The sequence below is a fragment of the Pseudophryne corroboree genome, chromosome 9, assembly GCF_028390025.1.
Source record: "Pseudophryne corroboree isolate aPseCor3 chromosome 9, aPseCor3.hap2, whole genome shotgun sequence".
Taxonomy (NCBI): domain Eukaryota; kingdom Metazoa; phylum Chordata; class Amphibia; order Anura; family Myobatrachidae; genus Pseudophryne; species Pseudophryne corroboree.
In genome coordinates, this window is record NC_086452.1 from 253,213,695 (window position 1) to 253,227,135 (window position 13,441).

The following is a 13,441-nucleotide window of genomic DNA, read 5'->3' on the forward strand; positions in this document are numbered from 1 at the left end:
AGTACTGCTTTGTTCCTGGTTAAGTACTGTGTTGCTACTTGGTTAAGTACGGTTGTTCAGCTGTTGCTGAGTATTCAAGCTGGTTAGCTTGCTTTGCCTAGTATGTGTGAGCTGGTGTGAATCTCACCACTATCTGTGTAAAATCCTTCTCTCGAAGTTGTCCGTCTCCTCGGGCACAGTTTCTATACTGAGTCTGGTAGTAGGGGCATAGAGGGAGGAGCCAGCCCACACTATCAAACTTGTAAACTGCCCATGGTACTAATGTGGACCCCAGCTTCCTCTACGGACTACGAGAAAAGGATTTACCGGTAGATAATTAAAATCCTATTTTTTATGTTTGATGGACACAATTTGGGTGAGTTACAAATTCTGCCTGTTATCCCTATGGTTAGCCTCTGTGCATCAACATAGTTTTCCCTTATTATAGCTCTTACATCGGGTACTATATTGAAATCCCCTCTTTGACGTGTAGCCCCCCCCCCCCATTACCTGTATTTTTCTCAGTGTTCTGCCGGTTTATATTATGTTATGCTTTCTTTCAACAGTGTTGCACCATTATGCATATACTCCTCATAATTTGTACAGTTGGGCGTCCGGTGGTAGGAATGACTGCTCTAATGTGATTCGCCCCAAGTAGCCTCATGCTACTTACTTTGTTAAGAGGTTCTACGTACTTTATCCTGTATTTCTCTTTGTTTTTTATTTTTCTTTCCTTGTTAGTACCATTGTGTACTTCTTCCCTCTACTTTGTCCCCTTCTCCCTTGGACATGTACATATATATGCTAATTATAGAACTCCATGCTTAATTAGGTACTTGTGGCGTCTTCCAAATACAGAGGTGGGTGGCGGTACTGTATGTGATAATAATGTAGGTGTGGGGATACCCTATATCACAGAACCATGTCTCTGAAAATTGGCAGCTGGAACGTAGGCAGATTTAACTCCCCGAAAAAATGTAAATGTGTGCTGATGTATCTACGCAAGTTAAAATTAGACGTGTCATGCTTACAGGAAACTCACCTTATTCCTAGTGAGATACTCAAACTTAATATACTCGGATGGAAGGTTATTACGTCGGCCTCGTACAATTCCAAGGCATGTGGGGTGGCAATCATAGTTCGATCTCATTTACAGTTGTAAGTTTCTGAAATAATTGCTGACCCTTTGGGTCATTATGTTATGTGCCATTTGCTCCATGAAAAAAAGTTTGTTTGTGTATCTGTGTATACCCCTAATGTGTATTCAAAAACTTTTCTGACAAAACTTATCTCACTTTTACTCCCTCAAGTTGGATAGACAATGCACAACCAACTCAAATGTGAGGATCCCTAAATTTGGGATTCCTGAGGTGGCGAAACAACTGCAACTAATAGATTCATGGCGTGCACTCCATCCAACTGAGCAAGATTTCTCCTGCCTCATTATTTGGCCTCTGAGGACCAAACTTTAGGTCCTCATAGGCCAAAGTATCGAATTGTAGAACTTAGCAAACGTGTTCGACCCTAACCAAAGTTGTAAAGCCAAGACACCCCAGGCAGCCGCCCAGGAAGAACCCACCTTACGAGTAGAGTGGGCCTTAACAGATTTTGGACACGGCAATCTTGCCGTAGAATATGTATGTGGATAGTGAACCTAATCCAGCGAGAAATCATTTTAGAAGCAGGACACCCAACTTTCCTGGGATCATAGAGGACAAACAGAGAGTCCAACTTTCTGTGACGTGCAGTCCTCTTTACATAGATCTTCAGAGCCCTTACAACATCCAAGGACTTAGATGGAATTGAGGAGTTAGTAGCAACTGGCACCACAATAGGTTGGTTGATATGAAAAGCCGACACAACCTTCAGAAGAACTTGCTGACACGTCCTGAGCTCAGCTCTATCTTCATGGAATATTAAGTGGGGGATTTTGCAGGACAAAGTCCCCAATTCAGACACACGCCTAGCAGATGCTAATGCCAACAGTGTGACTGCCTTCCAAGTGAGAAACTTGACCTCCACCTTCTGTAAAGGCTCAAACCAATCCGATTGCAGGAACTGCAACACCACGTTAAGATCCCAGGGCGCCGTAGGAGGCACAAAGGGAGGCTGGATGTGCAGAACCCCTTTCAAGAAAGTCTGAACCTTAGGGAGGGAAGCCAGTTGTTTCTGGTAGAAAATGGATAAGGCCGAAATCTGGACCTAAAAGGATCCCAAACTTAGGCCCATATCCACACCTGCCTGCAGGAAGAGGAGAAACCCTCCAAGTCGAAACTCCACCATAGGAAACTTCTTGGATTCACACCAAGACACATACTTTTTCCAAATCCGATGGTAATGTTTAGACGTTATTCCTTTCCGAGCCTGTATCAGGGTAGGAATAACCTTGTTCGGAATGCCTTTTCGAGCTAAGATCTGGTGTTCAACCTCCATGCCGTCAAACGTAGCCTTGGTAAGTCTTGATAGATGAACGGCCCCTGTTGCAGAAGGTCCTCTCAAAGAGGAAGAGGCCTCGGAACTTCCAGCAGTAATTCCAGAAGATCCACATACCAAGCCCTTCTTGGCCAGTCCATAGCAATGAGGATATCCTGAACTCTTGTTCTCTTTTATGAGCTTTAGAATCCTTGGAATGAGTGGAAGTGGAGGGAACACGTACACTGACTGGAACACCCACGGAGTATCAGGGTGCCCATAGCCACTGCTGGTGGGTCTCTCGACCTGGAACAGTACCTACGAAGCTTCTTGTTGAGATGTGAGGCCATCATGTCTATTTGAGATACACCCCAAAGTCTTGTCACCTCTGTGAACACCTCTGGATAGAGGCCCCATTCCCCTGGATGGAGATCATACCTGCTGAGGAAATCCGCTTCCCAGTTGTCCACTCCCGGAATGAAGATTGCTGACAGCGCCACAGTGTGCTTTTCTGCCCAGATGAGGATTCTTGTCACCTCTGACATTGCAGCTCTGCTCTTCATTCCGCCCTGTCGGTTTATGTAGGCCACCGTCGTCACTTTGTCCGACTGCACCTGAATGTCCTGATCTTGCAGAAGGTGCGCCACTTGTAGAAGACCATTGTACATGGCTCTTAGCTCCAGGATGTTTATTGGAAGACTGGATTCCAGACTTGACCCCCTTCCTTGGTAGGTTTCTCCCTGGGTGACTGTGCCCCAACCTCTGAGACTTGCATCCATGGTTAGAAGGATCCAGTTCTGAACCCTGAACCTGTGGCCCTCTAGAAGGTGAGGCAGATAAGCCTGGTGTGGTGGCCAAATCGGAATGTGGAGGTATGCATCCTTGATATCCAGGGATACCAAAAATTCTCCCTCCTCCAGACCTGTGATCACCGCTCTCAGAGACTCCATTTTGAACCTGACTTCCCTCAGATAAGGGTTTAACGACTTCAGGTTCAAAATCGGTCTGACCAAACCATCTGGTTTTGGTACCACAAATAGGTTTGAATAGTAACCCTTGTTTTCCAGATGAGGTGGAACTGGAACAATGACATCTGACCTTTGCAATTTTTGAATGGCTTCCAGTAGGATAGCCCTTTCTGTCAGCAAAGCTGGTAAGCCTGATTTGAAGAATCTGTGAGGTGGGAGCTCTGGAAACTCCAGTCTGTACCCCTGGGACACAATATCCTGTACCCAGGGATCCAAACTGGATGACTCCCAAACCTGACTGAAACATCTGAGTCTCGCTCCCACCTGCTCGTTCTCTAGGCTGTGAGGTCCACCATCATGCTGAGGAATTTGAGGAAACAGAGGCAGGCTTCTGCTACTGGGAACCTGCGGGTGCAGGTCTTTTGGATTTAGCCCAAACACCTCTGAAGAAAGTGGTAGGAGGCTTACACTTATTAGCTGTTGCGGTCCGAAAGGACTGCATTGTGGACGTAGAAAAGGGTTTCTTCGTTGTCTGAGTGGCTGAGGGTAGAAAAGTTGACTTATCAGCGGTTGCCGTGGAGATCCATGCATCCAATGCTTCCCCAAATAGAGCCTAACCTGTGAAGGGTAGGTTCTCCACACTTCTCCTGGATTCCGCATCTTCCGACCATTGGCACAGCCACAGTCCCCTGCATGCTGAGACAGCCATGGTAGATGTCCTTGCATTCAGATGACCCAGGTCCTTCATTGGTGCAGCCAGAGTCCCCTGCGTGCTGAGACAGCCATGGTAGATGTCCTTGCATTCAGATGACCCTGTATGTTATGTAAAAACAATTCAATGTCACTTCTACAAAGTACCTACGAAGCTTCTTGCTGAGATGTGAGGCCATCATGTCTATTTGAGGTACACCCCAAAGACTTAGCACCCCTGTGAACACCTCTGGATAGAGGCCCCATTCCCCTGGATGGAGATCGTACCTGCTGAGGAAATCCACTTCCCAGGAAATCCGCTTCTATCCATAGAACCTAATTCCTCTAGTAATGTGCCTGACCACTTTACTATGGCTTTAGATATTCATGCACAGGCAATAGTGGGCCTCAACGCCACGCCTGAAGCACTGTATATGGATTTGAGCGTAGTTTCAATCTTGCGGTCTGCCGGCTCTTTCAAAGCAATAGACCCAGGGACAGGTAAAACCACCTTTTTTGACAGTCTAGATACAGAAGCGTCAACTGTAGGTAATTTTACCCATTTTTCCCTATCATCCCCAGGGAAAGGAAAGGCAACGAGAATCCTTTTTGGAATCTGGAATTTTTTATCTGTGTTTTCCTAGGATTTTTCAAATAATGCGTTTAATTCTTTAGATGCAGGGAAGGTCAGGGAGGCTTTCTTATTGTCTGTAAAGTAAGCCTCCTCAACCTGCTCAAGTGGTTTGTCAGTAATGTTTAACAAATCCCTAATGGCCTCAATCATGAGCTACACCCCTCTTGCAAGGGAAGCCTCACCCCCCCACATATTCCTATCACCATCTGCCGTGTCAGGGTCAGTAGCCATGTCAACATGCATAATCTGGACAAGCGCACGTTTCTTTGGGAATACACCAGGGGATTTTGAGGAAGTGGAACAGAACCAGACAAAACCTCTACAGATTTTTTTAAAACCTGTGTTTCAGTCTCATTATGGGCTATCCTAGCAGAAATCTGGGATATCATTCCCTTAATAGACGCCACCGACTGTGGCTCAGATTCAGAAGGCTGAGACAGTAAATTACATTCCTGAGTACATGTAATGGATTCCACTGGTGAAGTTACATACTCTGCAGCACAAAATACAGAGTCCCTGGACATGGTAATGTGAGAAATTTGCACACACACACACACACACACACACACACACACACACACACACACACACACACACACACACACACACACACAGTAAAATGTCAGACACAGTTTCCCCCAAGTACCTTCAGAGAAGCACAGAGTTATTCACAACGGTGTAGCCTATTAAGGTTGCACGGTCAGCGCCAGGCACTTATTATATAACTGCCTACTGGGGCACTGTGTGGGTGCTGGCTCCCAGCACCCACACAGTGCCCCAGTAGGCAGTTATATAATAAGTGCCTGGCGCTGACCGTGCAACCTTAATAGGCTACACCGTTGTGAATAAAACACTCTCTTTCCCTTTTACAACCCTCTGGTACCGCACTGATTAGCTGGAGTTGTGAGGAGGATCAGCGCTCCTTGCAGCATTTCTGTGATGATGATCTGCAGGGAGAAAATGGCGCTGGTGAGCTGCTGGGTCTGCTCTGAGGAGAAGCTCCGCCCCCTAAGATGGCGCTTCTTCACGCAGTTTTGAATTTTTTTATACTGGCCTGAGGATTGTGTGCTGGCTGTAGACAGAGTCCCTGAAAGTGATCTGTCCAGTGTAAGGGTATTGCGCTGTCCCAGGGTGCCCCTCACAGCGCAGCACATCTGTACCTCTGAGCCTTCCGGCACGCAGTTTCAGTGCTGCGCTCCCACCCTGATGCCGCCATTCTCACCGGTTCCCCACTTGTCGGGTCGACGGTGCTCTACTCACCACCTCGATCTTCTGGCTCTGTTAGGGGGTGGCAGCATGCTGAGGGAGTGAGCGGTTGCCTCGGGGGCTAACGATTATCACCCTCAGGAGCTCAGTGTCCTGTCAGTGGAGATAGTGGCCATTAATTTCAGAGAGTTGGACACTACTCCCCCCCTAAGTCCCACAAAGCAGGGAGGCTGTTGCCAGCAGCCTCCCTGTGCCTAACTTTTTAGAAAAAAAAAAACTAGAAAAGCTCTAGGAGCTCCCCTAGCTGTGACCGGCTCCACCAGTCACACTTTCTAAACTGAGTCTGGTAGGTGGGGCATAGAGGGAGGAGCCAGCCCACCCTATCAAACTCTTTAAGTGCCCATGGCTCCTAGTGGACCTGTCTATACCCCATGGTACTAATGTGGACCCCAGCATCCTCTAGGACGTAAGAGAAAATATTTTCTGAATTTACCATGAAGATACAGCTATTCAGCAAGGGGAGAGCAATATAATTCCTCACGGAAGGCATATAATACATCAGAGTAAACAAACCTATAATAACCGTAAAATATCGAGACAATATAAGAACGGCCTACGGATTATTTAAACAACATAGTCCCAAAAATAAGTCCATTTCAAGCAAAAGTCCCAGAATTAAACATAGTTGCGTGGTGCAGGTGAGGACCAACTGAAACAACGTAACAGTAATAATAAAGAAAACGTGCAATATGGTGAGGAAACCCAACAGTGCAGGTCAAGGTATTATTCACAGTCTGACATTCCGGAAGTGAACTTAGTAGCAGTAGACGATTCTCTGAGGTATGCCTCTGCATCCGCGGGGGTCAGAAAATCCACAAAAGAGGCACCATTATACAGGTGCAGCCGCACTGGGTAAAGTAGAGCAAACTTTTTATTTTACTGGATAAGACGGGAGCATAAGGGAGCATAATCTCTCCTGGCTTTGGACAGTTCTGCTGAGTAATCCTGAAAAAGTAAAATCTTATGGACGTCCCAGGTGAGCTGCTTGATTTTTCGGGATGCAGACCAAAATAATTCCTTATGCAGAAAATTCAAAGGCTTAAAAATCACAGCTCTGGGTCTGGCTCCCTCTTGTGGCCTTACAGGGCCCAGCCTATGTGCTCTCTCTATAATTAAATCAGAACATCTGTCCTGCACGTTTAACATCTCCGGTAAGGACTGCTTTATGAAATCGAACAAAGCCTGACCTTTTACGGCCCCTGGCAAGCCAATAATTCGGAGAGTCCCCCTGCGCGATCTCTTTTCTAAATCTTGAATTTTATTATGCAGGTGCATGATCTCTTTACTGTTTTGAGATGTGGACTTTTTAAGATTAGCAACATCCGCGAAAGTCTCCCCTAATGTCTGTTCCATACCAAGAATTCTTTGGGTGAGTTGAGCAAGTTGGGTATTTATATCAGCAGTCTGTTCTTTAAACATGGGGCTAATGGCTGACTTAATAGCACCCACCATGTCACTGTGGGCAATCTGCATGTCAGCTGAGTGCAGTGTGTTTTCAGGGAGAGGTACCTTAGCTTTTCTGGCTGGAACCAGTGAGCAGGGAGAGAGTCCTCCTCCGAGTACTCCTCAGAGTCAGCCGTGCGGGAGCCATCCTCCTGGGTGTGGTAAGCGAAGACACGCTGTTTGTGTGAGGAGACAGCATCCAGCGCCATCTTTGATAAGGTGCGCCACTGCTCTCTCTCTTTCTGCCCGTGGTGTTTAGCTCCTGGAATAATGGGGAAGTGCCGTTCGTGCGGCGGTGCCCGTCTCCTGCAGTCCCCGGCGGTATGAGGACTCAGGTAGAGGCTGTGTAGCCTTGGAAATGGTGAGTCGGGCGGCCGGTGCTACGGAGCTAACAGACTCACAGCCTAACACATACTTGCCTACCTGACCCTCTCCATGAGGGAGAAAATGCTCTGTTCCTGGACTTTCCTGGTAATGTATGATTGCCATCACCTGTGGTGAGCTAGTTAATTGATAAGAAAAGTTTTTCACCACAGGTGATGGCAATCATACATTACCAGGAAAGTCCAGGAACAGAGCATTTTCTCCCTCATGGAGAGGGTCAGGTAGGCAAGTATGGCCTAATATGAAGCTGCGAGAAGCGGAAGTTCCACAGCTGGGTCTTTAAATGTACTTTGATGTATTCATTGCTCAGCTTTGAATATATGTTATTGTTGCAAAGTAAACTGATAGAAATGTAGCTACTGAACAGAATCCCAGCAGCTGGTGCTTAGTCTGAGGCTGAATAGACATTATGGGGGTCATTCCGAGTTGATCGTGTGCAGCCGAGCTGTACAAAAAAGTTTTGTGCAGTTTCTGAGTAGCTCAGAACTTACTCAGCAGCTGCATCACTTCAGCCTGTTCTTGCCCGGGATTGATGTCAGACACCCGCCCTGCAAACGCTTGGACACGCCTGCTTTTTTCCAATTACTCCCAGAAAACGGTCAGTTGACACCCACAAACGCCTTCTTCCTGTCAATCTCCTTACGATCGGCTGTGCGAATGAATTCTTCATAAAATTCATCGTACGACGTGCCTTCGCATTGCGGTGCATATGCATGCGCAGTTCTGACCTAATTGCAGTGCAGCAAAAAAAGCTAGCGTGCGATCAGGTCGGAATGACCCCCTATGTTTCATTTGGCTTTAACTTGATATATTAGTATCCACACTACTGATGTAGTATCTGCTGGTATAAATATATATTTATATAGTGTCACATGATCTAATTCCTACATGTAATATAATATTAGAGGATTTATAATAACCTGCTGTGTGCTCCAAATTGGCAGATGTTTATTGTTGCTCAAATAATATGCTGATATGTTGTATAATCTGCACACAGGCTCTGAATTAGCATCTAAAGTAGTTGTACTTATAGCATACTGATATGTTTTATAATCTGCATGCAGGTTAATAACTATGATATGTAATATGTCTGCCTACCGCTGTCTACCCCTCCCTTTTAGAATGTAAACTCTCACGAGTATGGCCCTCTTCCCTCATCTGCTTATCCTTTTTCTTACTTTAATAATCTTCAACTGCACCAAATCCAGCAGTCTTCTGCCACCTGATACTTATTCCAGTGTCATCTGCTGATGTAGCTATGTTTATTTACCCTGTACTTGTCCTATATTGTCGTCAACTGTGGTAGCTGTTTTCCTGTTTTGATTTGTTTATGTACTCTGTAATTGGGCGCTGCGGAACCCTTGTGGCGCCATATAAATAAAGGATAATAATAATAATAATAATAATAATAATAATACCCATTTCCCAACTTTAGTCCTCAAGGCACACTAACAGTCCTAGTTTTAAGGATAGTCATACTTGAGCACAGGCAATACTGGGGTCAGTCAGCTGACTCAGCTCTCTTATTAATTCCCCAGGGAAATCATTCCAATCCTGCAGTAGTGTGTGTTAAAATGGCTCCTATTAGCAATGCCTTTATATATATATATAATGTTGCGCTAAGCTCATCAATACACATTAGATGCACATTTATTATACAATTGTACAGTTCTAAAGCTAGGTACACACTATACAATTATCTGGCAGATAATCTGCCAGATCTAGCTGGTTGGAATGAAAATCTGGTAATGGATGAGAGCAAATCACAATCTATCATTTGTTCCCAAACACTGCAAAACTGTCAAAAACAGTTGTTGATCCAAGTTGGTTAAATTTGTGTTTACCCAATTTGTATGAACAACAGGTTTTGTTTGTTTTCCAGTGTTTGGGAACAAATGATATATTGTAATTTGCTCTCATCCATTACTAGATTTTCATTCCAACCAGCTAGATCTGGCAGATTATCTGCTAGATAATTGTATAGTGTGTACCTACTTTAAGATTAGGTAGCGGCCATGACGCTGCCAACATGTGTTTCCTTAGGACTTTCTCAAGGCTAACCCGATTGTCCACCCTAGCTATTCTATATTGGTATCCAGTGACCAATTGGATTAATTCTATTGTGACATGTGGCTTAACTAGCCAGCCACGCGTCTCCTATGTTAAAAATAGGAGACACGCTATGATCTTCCTGCTTGCGGCTCCTGTTTCCCGACGCCACGCTACGTCACGTGACATTCTCCACCAATCGTTTTCCTCCTATGGTAAACATAGGAGGTGTGTCACGTGATGTTCCTTGGCCTATTGCGCACCTCTCATGTTAGATATAGGAAGGATACCTGAAGCTTCTCTAATAAGGTGGTTGTGTCTATGTTGCCTTCGTGCAAAGGACCTGGACGTGACAAAACGAGTGGGCAGGAGACAACTTCCGCCCTTACAGCTCCTAAATGTTTTCTTAGTTCTCCGTTCATTTGGGGTATTTTTTTTTTCTATGCAGCATTGGACCCTCGCGGGCTCGCTTCGCTCGCCACGCATCGGGCTCGGTGTCTCGCTCCGCTCCACTTCGATCGCCACACTTTTCTATTCCAAATAGATTGTGACATGGACCCAGGGGGTTATGGGAAAGGTCCTCTGCACGAAGAGAATCTAGACGCTACCCTAATAAGGTATCCCTCTATAATATAATCACATCGATACAAAGTACATATTGTTTATTAGTTAATGTCACGAGAGGGAGCTATCTTGTTTATTATACCATAATTAGGCTGACAAATTAAAATAAATACATGTAATATAATTTCAGTGATTGTATCCCAAAAACTATATCAATTATATTAAATTATTCATCATAAAAAATAATAATAATGTAGTAATATTAGTATGGAATTATCCAAAATTAGTTCAAATAATGTTTTTTTGTGACACCTAAAGATATCACAGTGTATTATTGCATATACAAATATACATGGCTAAAATTATTTTTATAACAGTGTACAGTGAAAAAATTGTTATGCAGTATAAATTATGTGATGATACAAAGTAATAAGTGACTGTGTATGAGTGTCCTTAATAGAATTGATACAATGTGATTGATTGAATGATTGATTGATTGATTGAATAAATAACTAAATAGTGAATAAAACACATTAAAAAAATATATGATTTGATAATCTGTATTTAAAAATCATACCATGTGTAAAGTTGTAACAAAAACATGCAAAATGTGTGAATAAAAGGTGACACAAAAAAATGTGAAGAAAGTGTATATGGTTCGATAACTAGTGACAGCTGAGTTAATGTGCATTCAATAGACATGTATAATATAGTCTATACATATTAAATTGTATAACTTATAATTTATGAATCCATTATGATGGGATATACAATATTCTGAATTCACCATTATAATATAAAATATTAGACCGATGGATAAAGGTAAATATAGTCGCCATACTCCATTATAATGGCATAAACTATATTCTTAATTCACATCTGTAGTGTCAAATATAGGGCCAATGGATTAAAGGTAAGTATAGTCGCCTTAGCTAAGCAGGGTAAATGTCATCACCATAATTAGGCAAAAAATTAAGTCATAAAGGTTAGTATAATGATCATATTTAGATAGAGATAATTACAAAATAGATTGTTGGAAATTATTCACAGATTTATTTTGTTTAAAGGTAAGTATAATAATAATTGGGCAAAAACTAATAAATCTAAGTTACATTGTACATAGTGTTATTCAAGGTCTTATATGTTTCATGCCAAATGCTGTTAATTCTTTAGGGTTTCCAACATGATGATACAGGAAATGATTGGCCACTGGAGTTCATGTTCTAAATCTGGATTTATCTTGTTTGGCATTTCTTATACTGCCTACAGTATATGTTCAAGGAGTCTTATTTTGAATGATCTTATGGTCTTACCTACAGTATGTACAATTTGTTACATGGACAGGTGAGTTGATAGACTACACCTGTAGATTTACAGTCAATGTAGCTGTCAAAGACCCACTTTCTTCCAAATTTATCAATGTAATTCTCCTTCGGTATCATAAATTGACAGGCCCTACATTGCCTACATTGGTAGGATCCTTTTTTAGAATAAAGAGATGGGTTGGAGGTTGGTAGATGGCTCTGTACTAATATATCATTCAAATTACGCGACCTTCACCAACTAACTTGCATACTAGGTGGAAGAATTCTGTATCCGTCTGTAAAATTGACCAATGCTTTTGTAGAATAGATTTAATTTCCCAACTCTTGTTATTATAGGTACCAATAAACCAAACTGGTTCCTCTTTCTTTATTTTCTTCTTTGGGATCAACAGGGAGTCTCTTGAATAATTACGGACCTCCCGTTTAGCTCTCTGGATGTTATTACTATAACCTTTTTGTTTTAGGCGATCGCATGGTTGTTGTTCCCTTTCCTGATATATAGCGGTATCCGAGCAGTTCCTTTTTGTCCACAGCATCTATCCTTTAGGAATCCCTTTGATTGTATCTGGAAAATGGGAGCTCTTAGCATGTAATATGCTATTTGTAGCTGTTTCTTTACGGAAAATATCCATTGTAACCTGGCCTGATTCATCAATTTTGATTGTTAAATCTAAAAATTTCACTTTCTGATGTCAGATTAAGATTGGAATCATTAGTATTAAGAATACAAATAAATTCTTCTAAGGTGTTCTGATCACCTTCCCATAACAGCTGAATGTCATCTATGTATCTAAAGTAAAGAAGGATATGTTCTGTATATTGATAATGATGTTTGCTGAAGACTACCTCTTTTTCCCATCTCCCCAGGTAGAGGTTAGCATATGATGGGGCACAAGCTGTCCCCATCGCTGTACCTCTAACCTGGAGAAAAAACTTGCCTTTACAGGTGAAGTAGTTTTTGTAAGTATAAAATTCAACAATGTGAGAAGAAATGTATTAAATTCTTCATGTCTTCCGATGTCTAGAAAGAATTTTACTGCATCCAAGGCCTTTCCGATTATCGATACTTGTGTAAAGGATTTCCACATCATACGTGAATAGCCAGGTGCCTGGCTTTACACATAATCCTTGGATTTTTGTCAGGACATCCATCGTGTCTCTGGTGTATGAAGGCAATGCTACTACATAACAGCGAATAAATTGGTCAACATATATACTTGCTTTTTCAGTTAGTCTGCCAACCCACAAGACGATAGGTCTTCCTGGTGGAATTATGTCATTTTTATGCACTTTCAGCAGTAAATATAACGTTGGAACTATTGGTTTATCTGTTTTAAGGAAATCAAAGTCCTTTTTTGGGATAACCCCATCTTCCAAAGATTTTGATGTAATTCTGTTGTATATTTCTTGAAAATCAGAGGTACGATTGAATATCAGTTGTCTATAGCAGGTTTTATCCTTAAGTTGTTTGTTGATCTCCTCTAAATACATCTTTCTAGGCCATAGGAAAACATTTCCCCCCCTTATCGGAAGGGTTTAATAATTACATCATCCCGGTGGAATATCTGTTGGAGTGCAGACCTTTCTTCTTCAAGTAAATTGTCAGCAAAAAAAAATATTGTACCTGATTAAGAAATAGGTTGTCCAAATCATGAGACACTAAATCGAAAAATACTTTAACTACTGAACAAATTTGAAAGTCTGCAGAGAAAGTCGATTTTGTTTTT

The 13,441-nt window shown here is 42.6% G+C and overlaps 1 protein-coding gene across 1 annotated transcript in view; it reads left to right on the plus strand.

Annotated features, from left to right (window-relative positions):
- Positions 1-6,673: 6,673 nt before the first annotated feature.
- Positions 6,674-13,441, plus strand: part of HMCN1 (hemicentin 1) — a 1,072,092-nt gene continuing 1,065,324 nt past the window's right edge. Inside the window, exons 1-2 of the mRNA XM_063940215.1 lie at positions 6,674-7,100; positions 7,219-7,318. The gene's annotated coding sequence lies outside the window, so the exon portion shown is untranslated. The remainder of the gene's footprint in view (positions 7,101-7,218; positions 7,319-13,441) is intronic.